Source organism: Thermobia domestica, chromosome 6, assembly GCF_964235325.1.
Source record: "Thermobia domestica chromosome 6, izTheDome1.hap1.1, whole genome shotgun sequence".
Classification (NCBI taxonomy): domain Eukaryota; kingdom Metazoa; phylum Arthropoda; class Insecta; order Zygentoma; family Lepismatidae; genus Thermobia; species Thermobia domestica.
Window position 1 is genome coordinate 293,789,958 of NC_137459.1, and position 19,327 is coordinate 293,809,284.

Below are 19,327 nucleotides of genomic sequence, written 5' to 3' on the forward strand. Positions count from 1 at the left end.
GTTGAGTCTGCTTGCAATTTGAATATTTAAGAAATTAATAAGTATAGTCACAGTCAAAATTTCTTGAGAATTACGTATAAAATATCACTGTAAGTTCCAAGGAGCATTTGACCATGATTGTAACAGTTTGGAGAGCACGTTATTTGGGGCAGTTAAAAATATTGATTTTTATTGGCACCTTCTTATTTTTCTCCATTGAAAGCTTTACTAGTGACAGTTTGTATGCTGGTTCTACACAATATAGAAAGGAAGATCATTTAGATTACATTAGATCATTTACACAATATAGAAAGGAAGACCACATGATCTTTAGGCCTACGAAAGGGATAGTTAAAAGAATGAAGATTGTTTCAAAGAGTAATATATTACCGATGCTTATGAATTAAAACAAAATATCTAACGCATTTCAGGAAATTTGTTATTCAGCAATTATTTTCATGTAACTTCAAAATTGTAAATAGTTTGAGTGCGTGTAGCCAACTGTAAGGATAAAACAAACTGATGTTCAGAGAAGTACTTTGTAATATACATAAATTATTTTATCCATTTCTTCCGGAATAATTAATTGAAATGTTCAGCATAGAGGGCTAACTCATATATTCCGGTCAGTTAAACATGCATTGTCAGTCTCCTAATGTCGTGATATATTCGTAGGACAAAGGACAACAAAAATAATTTGGGGAAGTTACCTTTTTTACATTCACTCGGATTAAGACGTCCTGCATTTGCTGTTAGAAGTTAAATTCTTCGATTGTTGGGAAGTGTGCAGCTGATATTTCTTTGTCTAGGATGTTACAGTGAAAATTATACTGTTAAGATTGGTGGTAAAAGAATGACCCGAAGAATTATACAAATGGTAGTAACTCTCATTCATAGTGAAATAATTACATTGTTATATTGTAAGTAGATTCAACGACTTTCATAATCTGATAATTGTTAGTTGTTTTAAAAATAGTCAATTTTGTGAAATTCAATTAAAAAAAAAAAAAAAAATCCACCATATTTCTCCGAAAGCACGAATGTAGTGTTAAGAGCTTTCAATTGTTTATATAGCTTATGGAATTAAATTCATACAATTTATGTATTTATTTTCATTTACACAATACTGCTACATTTTGAAGTTGGTTATAATTGCAGTTGTAGTACTGTATATTGTGTAACTGGTTGTTATTGATAGTGAAGTAGGGCAAGAGTTTGATTACTAGGTACATTCGATTAGTAATAACCAGAAAATGTGAAAAAGAAAAAAAAAATGACTAACTGCATTGTTACCTCTTCATTAGACTATATATTTTGAAGTAATTTTAATGGGAAGATACATGCAAGGCTCCACTATGTGGGGTATTGGTGCTCATAACCACCATATTGTCATGTTTACAGTGAATATTTTAAATCTTTATTTATGTATTTATTTTCTAATGTTTCCTTCTCCGGATTTTGTGTGGGTAGGCCTTGCATATAGATAATAAATGGAGTAAGTAAATGCCCTCTCACTTGAATGTTTTCATATTTCATAAATGTTATTGTTCACATATACTTCCTAAGGCTTCTAAAGGTATCATTTTTATCAAACAACGGTGCACCGTGTGTTTTGTATCGGTATTCCTTCTAATAATACCGTGATCGTATACTATTTATTTGGTGAATGCGAATCAGAAGTAAAGGATTTGGCAGAACTTCATTGAAGTCAAGTTTCCTACAAATATCTGTATATATTGTACAGTTTAATTTGATTTTAGGCATGTAAAACACTTTAATTTAATGCAATAATTTAAGAGAACTTTTCTTCTGAATGCTGCACATTTTTATTGTGTTGGTTCTGTGCAGCATACTTTTGAGGTTGTAAATTTTAACCGAGGTTGATAGTATAAGAAATGAGTTCGTTACTGTGTTTTGACTTTTTTTTTTTTTTTTTAATGACAATACTGCAGTGGATCGGACAGTGGAATGATAATACTACAAATTTCTTTTTCTGATGTTCATCTAAACTCTTCGAAATTATCGATGTTGTTTTGTATGTCGATAACTCTTTAACGTACCGAAGTGTATATCCTTTTTATTCTCGTCGTAAAAAAAAAAAAATATATATATATATATATATATATAATATATATGAGATCCGACTGTACAAGAAAAATGTAAATGGTTGAGTGGAAGAAAAGGTTATGCCTTAACTCCGCCATTTTAAATAAGAAATAAATAAATATATCTGTATACTATTTGAAAGTTAAATAATAATAAAATTAATAAAGTGGGGGAAGAGGGGTATAAATACATTTTAGTAATTGCAAAACTGTACTATCGCCTATAAAACGGAAATTTTACCAAAAAATGGAATGCATAATTGCAGCAGATCTAAATCAATGCATCCAAGTGTTCGTCGAAGGTACAATACTGAAGCTTTGTGTTACAAAACTTTGTTGCTGTAAATGAAGGTAAAAGTTTGTGAATAATTGTAAGGAATTGCGAGATTTAGTTTCAAACGAAACAAAGCCGTTTGGCAGAAGTACTGCAGAGGACTTATATCCATGACGTCTATGAAATATCTTCCACAGTCTTGTTCAAAAATACTTGGTTACTCACCTCACTTTGAAAAGTCATGTACTCTAACTTACATTTGGAATAAAATCAAACAAATGCGAATTTTATTTGTTTAATTGAGACCTTTGTTTAGAGCTAAAGCATTATAAGTTCCTCTGTACGGTTGACACAGTATGGCCTTTTAAACCAAGATGGGTGGCCAATAGTTTTTGAACAAGGCTGTACGTGCCAAATTACTCATGTAGACACGACAGAAAGGAACACACATGCTTGTTCAACTGAAACAACATATTCAGGATGTCAAATACAGTGATGCCTCAACATTGGACCTCTTAAGACATCTGAAATTTGCAAAGTATAATATCGATAAAGTAGCGTTTAAAGCAAGACCGATCTTTATATTTTATAAAAATACAAACGTACAAACCTTCTTTTTCATTTGAATGAGGGGATCAAAATTAAATTCGGATAAAGACATTTTTAACAGAAGTTGGAATTACAGCTTGACATCTTCACTGTCGCGTCGTCACCAACAACTGAAAAACAGACACATAAGATGTATATTTTGTGGAACAGCAAAATGTTTTTATTTATACTTAATTTGTTGCATCATATCCCCATTAAATTTATTTCCTTGCTTAACTCTTGGCAGTGATGACAATTGTTAGCAGAAGTTTGATGTGTAATATGTGTCCCCGTGTAGTGTAGTCGCTAACGCTCTCGCCTTCGGTGCGAGCGGTTCCAGGTTCGATTCCCGGTGGGGGCACTCGATCGAAAAATGTTAAACGCTTTTTAAGGCTAGCCATCCTGAATGAGGTTTTCCTCATTTACACCAGACAAATGTCGGGGTGGTACCTAACTTATAGGTCCCAGGCCGCTTCCTTCCTTCCCCAATCCTTTCTTGTTTCCATTTCCCTGGATAGTGTGCTCACCTAGGGACGTCATCCTTCAAAACGTGACGGGCTAAATGGCTTTAGATGCCGAAAGCCCAGAAATCTAAATTGTAAATCTTCCTCGATGTGTAATATGCTTTCTTAGAACAATTTATAATAATTTGGAGTAAAGTGACAAGTACTTTTTGAGTTCACCGATATGTTTGATCTTCAAGCTATTTCCATTAATAAATACTTTAGAAGACGTTTACATTTTTTGTACTTTGGTACAATACCACTCTTAAACACCTAAACAAAAGGATAAAGGGAATTTAACTTACAAGTAGACATTAAAATTATTGACATCGTATCACCTGCTCCAGTATTCGTATAACTGTTGCTATTTCATATATATATAACGACATGTGCTTTACCATAAATTTATTTACAGTTCTATTCCATTGCAAATTGGAGGTTCGGAGAAATAAAAAGACATCGAAAAAGTATCCCCGAAAAAAAAAAAAAATGACTCCGAAGAAAGTGGCCCTCCATTTTGCGAACCACCAGAAAAATTACCCGGTAGAAAACAGTTCTAAAGAAATAACCGTACCCTATGTGATACAATTTAGTGTAAATCAATATATATAATAAAAGTGTGGTTTGTCCGTGCGTGCCACAAAGGTTCCGAAACCAAGACCCGGAGCCCCATGGGAGTTATATGGTATTGTAGCCCTGTATCTCCCATCCATGAAGAAGGTTTCGGTTTGGACCAGCAGGGATCCTAGAGGGAGAAAACGCCCCAGCAACGGTGTTACTGTGCTAAAAAATGGGTTAAATTTTAACGACAATGCATGCATTTCTTTATTTTCAATTTCGCTTTTCTTTCTACACAAATCATCATTGATCGAATATTCCAGAATGTTCTAGAATTATCAACAATCTTGGAAAATGTTACAGACTGTTATAGGTTCGATTCTCAAAGGTTCGAGAATGTTTTAGAATTTTCAGGATGCTCTAGAACCTTCTAGAATGATCCAGGATGTTCTAGAATGTTCCAGAATGTTCGAAATTGTTCTAGAATGTGCCAGCATGTTATATTATTTTTCTATAAGTTCGAAAATGTTCTTGAATGTGCACCACTAGGAAGGTACATATTAATAATACGGGGTCTCAGGCTCTTCTCAACATATTTAATATTTTGACAGAAAAATGGTGGGGTTATATCTAGATGATGGGAGCCTGACAACAGAATCTATCCTAACCTAACCTAACCGAATCCGAGCTACTAATACTATTTGTTCTACTACTACTACTACCAACTACTACTACTACTATTTGTTCTACTATTACTGCTGCTACCACTATTACTACCAACTACTACTATTACTATTTGTACTACAACTACTACTTCTACTACTACAACTACTACTTCTACTAAAGGCTGCTTCCCATATCTAAACACAATTATCTCTGTGGCGCCCCTGAAGTTTACCTGTTCCAGGTTGATTATCGCCATGCACCAACACAATTAGAGTCTTGATAGAGTAGCGGCACTATTCCAGAAAGAAACGTGTTTCAAAGTTACGGTAAGAATTACTTATTCAGAAGCATAATTAACTAAAATTATAGATTACTGAGAAACAACTTTTCTGGGAGGTACATTGACAGAAAGTTAAATAGATGTCAGTTCCATCTACAAATTACTTAATGCTCTTTGGCACCAGTGTGCTCAAATAGCACCAAAGAAAGTTAACAGGCAACGATGGACCGGAGTCTGAGCTATTACATTTATTTACTTTAAAAAAAAAAAAAAAAAAAAAAATGATGATGATGATGATATGATGTCTACAGACATCGTTGAAAATACAATGATGGTTTCAGAATTTTAACAAAGTACCTAAAATGCCCGTTCTTCGTACAAGGAAAATACGTTTATAGGAAATGAATTACTTTCTGTAAATTGGAAATTAAATATATGCCAGGGAAACTTATAAAATATAAGATCAGATCAAGGAAAAATGAAATTGACAGACAGTTAATTGTATGCCAGTGATATATTTAAAACGTAACAAGTGAAAGTAAATTGTTAAAGGTAAAACTTGGTGATCAGTGCATTAAATGGAATTTAAAAGTGTTAAGTAATAATTACGTTAAACTAAATGCCGAAACGTAAAAGAGGAGGTAATCTTGCCGATTGTGACTCTAAGGAAGCAGAAAGAACAGCGAAGAAATGAAACAGATGGACAGCACGAAGCACGTTTAGCGTCACAACAGAAGAGAATGAATACATTAAGAAAAAACTTAATATACGCACAACGAGAAGAAATTAAAAAAGAGGATCGAGTGAGACACGCAGCAAGCAGACACAGAGAAACTGCTGAAGAAACAATGTTACAAAACGAACTAAGTAGAATTACAATGAGTGGAGTTCGTGAAAGACAACGATTGCAGGCGCATGAACAAAACATTAGTGTACTAGACATGCGAAGCAGAAGAGTTAGAGATTATGGTTTGTCAGGTGAGGCATTCCATTATGATCCCACTAAAGAGTATAAAAAACATATACGCGTTTGGCTTTGGTAAAATGTATCACTACAATTTTTTTCATTTGGATTTAATAGCATTATTGTTGCTTTTCTTTTTAAATGAATTTCCGTTTACCAATTTTTCCATTCTTGCATAACCGTGCACTTCATATATAAAAGTACGAAACTTATTAAATAGTCACAAATCAATGTATAGCGAGTCACCTATCTGCTATAAACATATTTCCCCGTGCGAAGAACGGGCATTTCAGCTAGTACTAACACACAATAGTTCTGTATGAAACTAATGGCTGGGTTCCATAATGACTTTTTTTTTTGTTTTGTTTTTAATTTGTGCCTTTCACATTCGTCGACAAGCTTGTGTTATCATGTTCTTCAATAACACAAACTTGTCGACGAATGTGAAAGACACAAATTAAAAAAAAAAATCATTATGGAAGCCATTATGGATTCATTTATGGATTCATCAAGAATTATTCGCTTTCAGTTCATGAGAAAAAAAAATCAGTACATCAATGTACTAACAAGGAACGGCATGAACGTGTCAGAGAATGTGTGGAATAGTCCAGCGTTTATATTTTTTTATATTAATATCTTCTCTTTATAGGTCAGGTCATAGGTCCGGTTTCGTATGTACAGAGCGTATTGGTATACAACCTTTTCCGTGAGCTCCCTCGTGGCTAAGCGGTTAGCATACGCGCCTTTGGCGTAGGAGACCCTGGTTCGATTCCCGGCGGGAGCTCATGTGGTCCGGATTCCACGTTAATCAGTAGGTCCACGTCTCATATAGCCTCGCTGCTGAAAGGGATGCTAAACTAAAATCAACTCAATAACATTTCCCCTTATACCTCTTCCGTCTATCAAAAAGAAACTTAATACACCGATTTCCTAACCCCTATAGTATTTTTTAAGATACATTTGGATTGTATGCTTTTACCCGGGGCCACATCAGAGGGGGGTAATATTGATGAGAGAGAATTTTCCAGATATTCTCCCAATTTTCCCTGTTCAGGTACGTCATGGGCCCCAATACATAGCACCTCTGGAAAGTTTGTTTCATGCTGAAGAGAATGAACTATAAACCATGACTTTCCAATGAACATTGTTGATGCAATAGCTGTTTCACTGCAAGTTTACGATATTGTTTATACTAACAGGGTTAATGGACCCCAGGGACTGACTTCGTTGTCCATGGCACCTAATTTCGTGTGCGTGAAAATAATTTTGTTATGTTTATCAAATGGACTAGGTTTGATTTGGATGTCCGGATGACACGTTCACGTCCGTTTCTTGTAAGGTCAGTGTGAAATTCCTTTCATATAAAGCTCAATACATCAATGGAACTTCCTTTGGTTATATGATTAGTGTACGCGCCTTCGGCGCTTGGTACAAGTATTCGATTCCTGGTGGAGCTCGTGTCGTTCGGATCCCACGTTCAGCTACAGGTCCATGTCTTATCTAGTTTCGGTGCTGAACGAGACGCCCAACTCCAAATCAACCAACCAACCGATACACAAATACTCAGCTTACCGAAGCCAAGATTTCTGGTGGTGTATTGTAACGTTCCACACAGTCAGTACATATATTACGCAGGCAAATGTGTATATTGGAACACAATCTCAACACCCGATTTTTAGGTGTGAGCCCTAGAGTAGATGGCTTGATCGTACCTGCATCCACTGTGTTTTCCTACTGGAGTCATCTTATCAGCCTCCAAATGTCATGATGTTTAGTTCCGACTGTGTGCAAAAGTCTTCGATTCCACCTTCCTCTTTGGTGGACAAATACCGTGCTCGTGGGTTTTCTTGAGGTTCTCCCGTTTCCTTCCACTTTCTTCATTCCACCATTTCATTCATTGCTCATAATCACCGTCTCCTTTAGCCTAACCGGGATAACCGTGGGACGTAAAACTCAAAAAATCCATTTCATTTTTTCCACCTTCCTCTTATATTATTGGTTCTCGCATCATTTGAATGAGTTGCAGCATGAACGTTTCACATTGATGGGGAAACACGGAACAACTCTTCTCAATATTAAGTTTCTTCTATTATCTCTCAATCTTTGGTATGCCCATTAACAAAAGTGAAATCAAGATAATCTAGCAACGCAGCGCCTTCTTATGAACAACTTTTTAAAGAAATTGCATCGTATCTTTTACGTCATCTATGGGAAGAAATGCTGAAGAATCAATTGGCAGTAAAATTGCTTGAAATTGTCATTTGTGATATAATGTTGTGTGAGTCCAAGAGATTGGATCTTATGCCACGTGTTTTGAGATAGATGATAGAAACAACCTTACAAGATACTCTCTCTCCCAAAAGGGTTCTTACTGTCTGAATTGCAGAAAGTTCAAAATCCAACACCAGTTTGTTCACATAGGAGAAAAAGCAATGTATTACTCACACTTCCTAGTCTCAATATTGAAAAATTCCTCGTAACTTTCTGATTGTTGTTTTCCATTAGCTCATACCTATACCTTCAGTCATTGCTGCTTCTTCTAGCGAGACATGAATCACATATAATTGCAAAAGTTTTCGTGGGCCTAACTGCTCACTTCTAAAGAAATCCATAAGGTAGTATATATCGGGGTCATTTTTCTCTTTACTGTTCAGGGCTAGAAGTTGTTTTTACTGGGGTATTTTTTTTGGGGGGGGGGGACATTTAATTTTACTGCATTCTGCAAAAAGATATATTGTACTATAATGACACATTCAAGGACTATTTATATAGAAATGCTGGAAGCATATATATCATGATTGTGGCCACCATGAATTGAACAGTATTGTTATATTTCTTTGGATGGGAATGAGAAATGAAACAGATATTAGTAACTTTTCAAAAGGGATAAGTTATTGCTGCTTATGTGTTAAGATTAGCAGTAACTATAAACCTGGAATTGCTGCAGGTAGGCAGAGTTTATTATAGAATTAAATTTGTTATTACTCAGAAGAGAAAGGTGCTTGTAACAATACATTTGAATGTAGCTTATTCGTTATATGTATACCCAGAATCAGCTAATAGGTAGGTAATCGTGATCCCCCAAATGCCAACAATATTCGTCGATGGCATAACCAGTTTGAAACACCCTACGAAAGGCACGTTGAACTGTAATAACTAATTTACAACCAGCAAACGGCGAATACAAAATGCCTCCTGGTGAGGAGTTGCCATGTATGTTACTGTCGCTGCCAAGCGGAAACAAAGAAAACTTGTGTGTGTTCATGCGTGCAACTAAAACTGTCTTTCATGCTTTTTAATTTGAGCCTACAAACAAATGTGTACACCTCATTTAAATGATTATATGAAGAAATCAAACTGCTATATTCATTTATGTACACCTGGTAGTAAAAGAAATATCTAAATACATTATTTGCTCCATGAAGATTAATTATTGCTGTTAAATGTGTATACTTATGACTGAAAACTTTAGAGAACATTCTGTAAATATCACATTTTTTACTCTGCTGAAAATTGCTTAAATCAAGGGTACAAAGCAACTTTGTGGCGAAGGAGTGTATTATAGCCGATTAATCAACGATCATGGAAACTCAAGAACCAGTTATTTACATTAAATGGCATGGTGAGCTATTTTTTTTTTTTTTTAAGTTTTTTTTAATGGAATATTTTAATCTCAAATGTACTGAGAATTAATTGACTACGGTATGCTGTCGCCACTGCACAGTGTGACATTTTAACAGTTTAAGGAAACTTGATTTCTGCAATAGATTTATAGTATTCTTTAGGTTATTATTGATTAAAGATACAATTTTCTAGTTAATGGCTTTCATTTGACAACAAAAGCGCGTATATATATATGAAGAAGAGTAAATGTAGACTATTCTGGTATTATTTCAGGTAGACTATGTTCATGAGAAAATAAGGCATAAAATGAAGATATCGTTATTTAAACAGTAATATGAAAGAAACAAACTTTAAGCTGACACTTTGCTAGCTGTTGAACTTATTACCCTTTCGTTTGACAACATAAGTACATGAAGAACAGTACATTCATTATTTCAGAGGGTCTATAATCGAAAACATAATGAGACAATAAGATATAAAATGAACACATCGTTATTCAAATTGTTACGTGAAAATACAAATTTAAGGTTGAATTTATTCAGAATCACTAGCAGAGTACGAAACAACATAGTTCTGTTAATAAATTTAATATTACTATGGTAGTTGTCCATGCCTCGTTTTAGGTGGAGTTTGTAGACTAGTAATATATGGATCCGGTGATAGTAACAATCGATGAAGTAAATCAACATTAGTATCAGTTCTGGACGTTTTCCTCATCAACATTTCATGATAATTTCTGCTACTCTTATCTCTGCAATCTGGGGCCAATTGGAAAAAAAAAGAAAGAAAAAAAACTTATTATATCAGTTCCATGATATAATAACTTTAGTTCACTTACAGGCATGGGGTACCAACTATAGTGTAAACATAAATCTATTATTTGTTTTGTTTATTTACAGAACTTTTCCGAATTGACCGCAAGTCCACTATTTATACATCCTCGAAAAAAAAAAAGAAAAAGAAAAAAAAAAGCGCACACTGTCTTTGAGAAACCTTCACAATTATCCGGAGATCAAACATTATCGCTTATGATTGATGTCCATTCTTTCACAAATCAGTATAATATTATACATAATCAAACCAAAGACATGTTGATCATTTCTAAATTAACTCCAGTTTCTTCCGACTTCTCTGGATTTCTAAAAATTTTGCGGGCTGTGTTAACATCATTCGTTTTTGTTTTTGCATATCAAATAATAATCCTAGATGTTTTGAAATTGATTTTGTACATGTTTTTGTTTTGTGCTGCTCTTTCTTTAACTTCTATCCCTCTTATTTGTCATGATTGAAACCCAAGATTATATAGATTTTGGAGTAAACATTCAAAATAAAGCTATCCAGGTTTGTATTTATAGAAAATAATAGTCCAAATGACCAAAAAAAAAAAAAAAAGTCTACTGCCTTCTGAACTAGGACACTTATATTGTTCATTTCGCTTGACTTTGCTCCACTAATGTGTCACGTTTAGTAAGATACGGACGAATATACAGCATTCCAGTCTTAGCATAGACCTTACTTAAAATCATGCTAAAATTTACAAGAAGTTCACTGCCATTTCGTTCAACTACTGTGGACAAAAGTGAAGAAACTTGCTGTTTGTTCTCTTAACTTCTGTTTTTATCGTTTCTGCTGATGCTTTTGCAAAAAAACAAATTTGATTAGATGGGAATATTTTGTGGAAAACGGTGGACGATTTTGCCAAACTTTATTTTTTTTTTCCACTATCATCATTGAGTAACGCACATTTGTATTGGAACCATAGAAATTCTATATAAATTCCTGTCAGAACAATTTTCGTCTGATTTTTATTATTATTATTATTATTATTATTATTATTATTATTATTATTATTATTATTATTATTATTGTGTATGTGTGTCGATGCCTACTTCGCTCCACTTAATATATGAAGACTAATTTACTCACGTTTGACAAATTTAAAGATTCTATTGCTTCTTCCTGTACTTTACATAACCGTCCTATTGCATGATCGTTCAGAGACTTGACTGGTATTGTTATATTAAAAGATAACACAACTTTTTAGCATCGTGTGTTTTATGGTAAGAAAAATAGAATTTACAATTTACGTCTTTGGCTTGATTATATGTAATTTCATACTGATTTGTCAAAACACTGGCATCAACTATTAGCGCTAGTTCTTGATATCTGGATAATGGTGAAGGTTTCTCAAAGATAGAGCTGCGCACTTTCTTTATTTCTATACCTCCTGAAGAAAAAAAGTACTGAATTTCTTCCAGAAAACCTGTTACGACGCTTTTGCAATTTAAGCCATTTGAACTCAATTTGCGGCAGGAATGCTCTGACTACTGCTTTAGTATTATTTATTGCGTGGTATTCAAATGTATGTTCCCCTTATAGTTCCAAAGTGCAAGCAACTTTGGCATTTGTCGTAGCTTTTCGTATATGCTTCATCCATTCCTCGAAAATTGACAAGCGGGAAATTTCGGGATTCATTCTAGGTAAAAAGTAAAAGTAAGAGCGCAAATTTTGGCAAATCGTTGTTTCTTTCTTGAGTAGTCCTAGCCTTGATTTAGTTTAAAACATTTCGCTAACTCTGGCTTATAAAACGTTAAATAATGTACTAATATTTTAAGTTAAAATTTACCTACCACAGAAGTTTGTTAACATTATACCTTTTATAAGTATTGAATTTTAACTAGAAAAAATGTATTGCTAACTTGTTTAAAAAATTTAATAGAATATATAAACTCTACAACTTTTACTGCACGGCTTTCAGGTAACAATGTTTCATTTAGTAAAGAACTAAAACCACTGCAAAATTACCAACATGAGCTAACCTGTATGTATGCGGAGAGGGTTTTCATTTGATATCTTTGTTCATTCCATTTCCTAAAAGTACATTCAAAATTTTATTAATTTTTTGAAAGTCAAAATTTGTTGTTGTTTAACGATTCGGTTAGTCATTAAATAGAATAAAGTTTTCCTGAAATGCTGAAATGTTAAACTGTGCACCCGTAAGCAATTATAAAAACGATCGTAATTTGTTCTTGTGATCAGGTAAGTGAAGTAATATTATTTTTCGTTTTTATCATTAACAACCTGCTTGCTTTGTATAAGGACACGTGACATTCTAATCGTGTTGCCTTATAGCACGAACGTACGAGTAGCACTAAGCAGTGTCCTCAAATTTCATATGTCAGAGATAAACATTCTTCCAACACTGTACGCAACGCACTGATAATTTAATTGATGATCTATCTGTTTCCTGGTTGCTTGTCCATGTGTTATCTGCTGCCTGACATCTTAGAAGTTTATGCTTTAACTTTTTTTTTTTTCTTTCTCTTCAGAATTTTGAACTTTTACTTAAGAGCCTGCTGCTTATATCTTAGATTTATAACGTCCATAAAATAAATCATGCTTTTCGATTGCACGATCTATATGTGTTATGATTTGTAAATTTGGGATCTTTTCCTGAGTTTGACCGAAACATTATTACGTCGGGACCATTATCGAGCCTAGGTTTTGGTGCTTGCACAGAATATACTTCGAAAACTTTTTTGTGTCGTATAGTATATTCTAATAGGTATGAAGATAAAACATATTTTTAAACTCCCTCTCTTATATATATATATATATAAGGGTGTCCCTTAAAAGGTAATTTCCTGTTACGATACGCACACCCGCGATGTTACCGTAAACACGCATTAGTGAAATAGCAGCTTCCTACAAGAACGTTAACCCATGCCGACGTGACGACGAAATCATGAAATGACGTTTCCAGATTATAATATCATTTAGAATGTTCAAAAATGATAACGAAGAAACCGAAGAGACAGAGAAACGAAACTTTGCAAGAAGCAACTAGAGAAAGGATTGCCTGTGTATTGGCGAACATCACTGGATGAACAGTGTTGCCAACCCACGAGAAAGTTATGATTTTGTAAATCGAATGACCTAAATTGGATATCATCATTGGCAGCAACAATGAAAATAAAGACAAAAGAGACGATAACGTAGATCAGTGTTGCAAACGTTTTGAGAAATAACATAAAACATGTGTCCCTAATATATAAGGGACATATATATTAAGGTGTCCCTTATAAGATAATTTCGTGTTACGGTACGAACACCCGCAAAATGTACTCTATGTGGCCGTAAACACGCATTAGTGAAATAACAGCTCCCTACGAGAATGTACCCGTACCGAAATGACGACAAGTTATATATCATTAAAAAAAAAAAAAAAAAAAAAATATTAGGAAGCTCGTGCGCTTACCCTTGTTACTTTAGGTTCACGGTATGTATATTATTGTCCTTATAATGAAGCAATCTTTTGAAAATACCGTACACGTATTTCAGAGTTCCTTAAATTTTAAAGAATTTTTTTAATGTAGGGCTTTCAGAAAGTTTTCAGGCAACCATATGGAACACAGGTTCAGGTAGCTGCACGAAAAGCAGATGAAATGATACTACGTCTTTTGTTAGGTTTCTTTGAAGTATGTTTAATGCGTATGAAGATACTGATAGATAAAAATGTTCTTTGAACCGATACCATATAATACATTGATTTTAAAAGGAATAAATCTACAGAATATACTAGAACCGGTTTCTTTTAAATATTTTAGGAGTGGGGATATGGATACGTTTATATTCCTATCCTTGAAAAGTGGCGTAAGAGACACATTACTACAGCCTTTCCTTTCTTCCTCTCTTCGTCTCGGGCACTGAAAGTATAAAACTAAGGACTACAGAAATCAACTGTAATATATATATTTTAATTTACGTAAATGTTTCTGGTGACGTATCTGAACTGAAGTTGCATATTAGTTAAAATAACTTTATTTTATTTATTTCTGAATTATAAATGCCTAAAAATATTTGCTTAATTTATTTAAACCAAAGTTTTCGATCAATTATTTCTTGTTTTTATATTTTATCTATTAAACATTAAATTGCTTTTAAATGTTCGCTATTTTCGACACTCGTGACAAGGCTAACAGAAGTGTTTTCGTTTAAAAGCTACTGATGAAAGATGCTATAGAATATCTTACTAAATTGTTTCTCAGTAATTTTGCAATGATAAATCTTTTAATACCTCTATCTAAGATGGATCTTATAGTATAAAAAGGTGGCCAACTTAATGGAGAAAGGTAAGATATCTGGAATAAGAGAAAGAACAATGGCCTGAATAAATAGAACGGGGATAAAGGGAAAGATATTTTATCTGGAAATTAGAAAACACTACAATGAAAATAACAGCAAAGATGGATTTCTTCCTTTCTCTTTTAAAAAGAAGATTCAACAGTGTATAAAATTTACAGTAAAATGGCGAATACCTAGCCATTACCATGTCCAAGATAACTAAACAAATCAAATGAATCATGTAACAAGCATAAACGGTAGTGTAACCGTGGTGTAGTTGTTTCATGGATAAATTATTCTTGATTACTAATAAAACTCCAACTGACCAAAGCAGTATATATATATTTTAAGATTATATAATTGTGTTACAGTTTCGGCTATGTAACGTAACCTTCCTCAGACACATTATGAGAGAAATATCCAATTTTGACAGCTTATATAAATTATTCTTCTACATTGTTTCACACCATTGTCATTATGTTTTGAGAACATCTAAACCAGCATAATCTGCCCTCATGCCTGCTGGAAGATGTGGTGGGTAATAAACAATGTGCTAAGTAGCTGCATCACAGTGTTTCTCAGGTTGTATTTTCATTATAAATTCTGGAGTACTAGGAAATACTTTTTGAATTTGTGATTGATAATTGGATTGAATGGCACAATGATTTTTATCACATAAAATACAGTTTCCAAATTGATAATATTTATACAGGTGAAGATTCACTTGAAGAATTAAATCAAACCTATGCTTATGCGTTTAAGACTTGGACAGTTATATCAACTATTGAAGAAAACAGATAAGATGCACTTTCTCATCTCCCTTCTCTTAAAGTGGGTAGAATTCGTTATTGAAGGACAATCTTATCATCTCCACAATCCATTCAAGGATTCTGTAACTTCGAGATAATTCATTCTTGTGAAGGATAATCCATTACTATAGTAATAAACAAATTATTGCACTTCAAGTTTGAACGTGTTTTTATATTTTTCCTGCACCATTATATGTCTGTGAATATTTGTTAATCAATAATGTTTCATTTAAATTTAATTAATGAGAGATAACCCAATCCGCAGTGAATAAAATCCTTGTATTTTGTAAAATTACTAGTAACTAATTAGCAGAGTAGAATGTGCACATATGTGCTCTTCCACCATGCGTCTTTACTGCGAAACGTTTTATAGTTTTTCTTACTCCCCACGACGTACATGCTGAGCTTATGCAGTGTATTGTTATAAATATCACAGTTTATTATTTCCCATTCTTCGTAGGTAGTCATGTAAGTATGCGATGACTAGTGACAAGAAAAACTGAGGGGCTTGGTGCAATAAGGGGTCAGCTCAGTTTTTTTGTTAAACTTTTTAAACTTACAATTTCTATTTCTGCTCCAAACAGTGCAGCCAATTCCATCCAGTGGATATTTCGAGAACCAGTAGGAAAGCTAACTCCCTTTTGCACACCAATCGTTTGAGTTATTTTTACAAATTCGAGAGGGATGCACAGCGCCCCCCCCCCCCCCCGATATATATATAATATGTATATTTAATTAATTAATTAATTTCTGCTCAAGTGCAGTTTTATTTTTATTTTTTCGGCTTATCAAGCAAAATGTTATTACAACGGAGAAAATATGTGTAATAACCTAGGTAAAACAAAGTAATCATAATAATTATAATAAATCCAGCCTTCCTAGTGAGATTGTGAATTTGTAATTGAAGGCAGAGGTGGTGTAAGGATGTAGCTGCGGAAATACAACATGTATGCACTACTTTTATTATACGATAATGCGCCACCCTCAACAACCAGTTGATAAAGTCAAGTCTTGGGACACCAAAACCTGGTCTAGAACCTTTTTTTATACTAAGTCCGGCCTAGTCTGGGGACAACTTAATTTTTGTAAACAGTGAATTTGCGGAATCTGTCGTGAGAGTCTGTCATGTTTTGCGAAGCACAGTTTATTCAAATTAAAATTATATATATATATATATATATATATATATATATATATATATATATATATATATATATCCACCTGTCTTTTTAAATCACGTAGACGCTATGTGTTAATACATTGACTTGCAAGGAAAGCTTCAAAAAGAAGACGCGCTTATATTTTGCAATTATCTGGGAAAGGGAGGTGGGACTGTGCATAATCATTTCGAATAGTTGTTTAATGTATGTTTTCTGTTAGTAGTAGGTGAAATAATATTGGAGGAAACGAAACAGAAGCCCCTCTTTAAGAAAAAAAGGGGAGCAACACAACTGCAGCAACGGATATAGCAAAGATAAGGTTATAAAATATATGTATACTACATAAACTTCGTATTTAGTACATGGAAACCTTTAAAATTTTAAAATCCTAGGAATGTCATTAATTCTCTATATATAATTAAGCTAACGGCCACCCTATTTGGCACTGAAGCTGCATGATAAGATGGGACTACAGTTAAGAATTTGGAATTATGTATGTTCCAACCAGAAAGTGAATTTGTGTTAAAAGTGAGAATGTTAAACATTTAGGTACGAGAGAACTTCAATTTAATTTGTTTTATGGTTTTGTCACAAAATGCCAACGTAGGACTAATACCAAACAACTATGTGTTCAGAATCGAGATAAAATTATTCTGATGAGGCATCCCTACTATTATCAGACAAGTATATTAGGTCGGCATGATTGCAATGACGGATTGACGAGCGTCACTTTCAAAGAGCACAAACTGAAAACAATACGTTGTTAGTCAAACTAGTCTCTGACTTCAACTACACACTTTAGCCATCGCTTAGCGATCGATTGGATTATATGACGAAAGTAGTGTATTTGTCTGCGTCAACTCGTGGGTACCCAGGAGTCCATTCTCACCTTATCAATTGCGCAGAGCCTTCCAACGACAGTGGTATGGTGTACATATAGCTCTTTCGCAGTTGTACGAATACTTTTGCAAGAACTGTTTTCACGACGATGAGGAGAGCTCGATAGAACATGCTGTTGGCAAGTGACCGTGATGCTTATTTTTCAGTGTTGTGTCAACAATACAAAATTTTACAAACTACGCCGGTATGGCGCGTGCATTCATCGCTCTTGACAAGAATACACTGTTGATGTTTCTCGCGGCTATATGTGTAGAATTTTCCAGTTTGAACTTGTAGATAATTGATCCCACTTGTGTTGTTCTCCTTGGTATGCATTTTCACGTAACCTTGTTCGACACACTGCTTCCTGACTGCATCCCAACCTGCTTTTTGAACATGTATGAATTTTTTGACATCGTACGTATGACCTCGGTCCTTCCATTGGTTGCGTTACAGATAGTGGTTTTCCATTAGACTAATGCCAGACATTTCAAACGTAGCAATGAAATACAAAGCGCAGAATGAAAGAGTTAAATATCTTAGGAGCAATTAAAAGAAGCTGTTTAGTTTGACTTGTAGATTCATAACTATATTTTGTACTCTTGCCCGTCTGATCGTTTTGTCTGAACTTAACTCATCCTCAGTTTTGTTTGAGCTTTTATTCAAATTATATGGTTGAAGTCAGTTGAAGGCAGACTTCTGCGAGAAACCATCCTATCAAACCTGATTCTCGTCTATTTTGCAAGAATAGTGGCTCTCTTGCGATATTAAAGATTGCAAAATAGCTAACCATGTATTGCTTTTTAATATACGGAATAGCTGTTGTAACGCACGAAATAACTAGTATTGTTCCATACACATAATAATAATTGAATCTGTTTCGAAAATTAAGCTTACGTTCGTGGTTTTTCAGTTCAGTGATTAGTTAACGCACTTATTTACAGTGCTGGAAATTGGTATAAAGGCAGAGGGATATTTGAAAATAGAAGAAGGCAAGAATGCCGAGGATGGATAAAGATGATATATTTACCAAGTAACATTGTAGGCTGCACAAAATCAAAGGCATATCGTTTGCTAATACGTCACTGGCACGCGTAGTTTATACAAAAATATAAATTAGATCATTTTCGGGTGGAAATTAGTATAAAGGCACCCATTGTCTTTGGCAAAAAATAAAAATACAGTGTACGTTACAGAAATTAAAATAGATGTTCAGTACTTGATTGACCCTCCTTTCTTCTGAATGAGTTGGAATATACGCTTTGGCATTGTGTTTATGAGATATGTTAGTTGTTGCTGTGGAATAACTGACCACTTTTCTTGTATTGCGGTTTTCAACTCAGCAACAGTCCCAAATTGCCGACCATTGCGATAAACATTGCGCGCAAGGATTCCCCAGAGGTTTTCTATCGGGTTAAGATCCGGACTTCTCGCTGGCCACTCCATAACCTTGATGTCCTTACCTTCAAACCACAGTCGGGTTGCTGCTGCCCTGTGGATAGCAGCGTTGTCCTGCTGGAAAATCAGGTTCTGATCGTCTAACTCCTCATACATCCGCACCAATTCTATTTCTAACATCTCTATGTACGTAGATGAATTCATTTTGGTGTTGAGCCGTGCAATGTTGGATGTACCTTTAACACAAAACGCTGCCCAAATCATAACACTTCCTCCGCCAAAATTTCTGTGCATTTGCATTTGCTCCTCTTTCCTAAGGTCATGCCAATAGTATTGAAAACCATCCGGACCATCTAAATGAACTTCTTCTCATCACTAAACACAATGTGATTCCATTCGGATGTCCACGACATATG

General features: G+C 34.3%; 1 protein-coding gene across 5 annotated transcripts in view; it reads left to right on the forward strand.

The window, feature by feature from the left end:
• The window catches only part of LOC145688521 (putative receptor-type tyrosine-protein phosphatase mosPTP-1), a 327,258-nt gene that overhangs the window by 281,891 nt on the left and 26,040 nt on the right, over positions 1 to 19,327 (forward strand). The window lies entirely within an intron of this gene.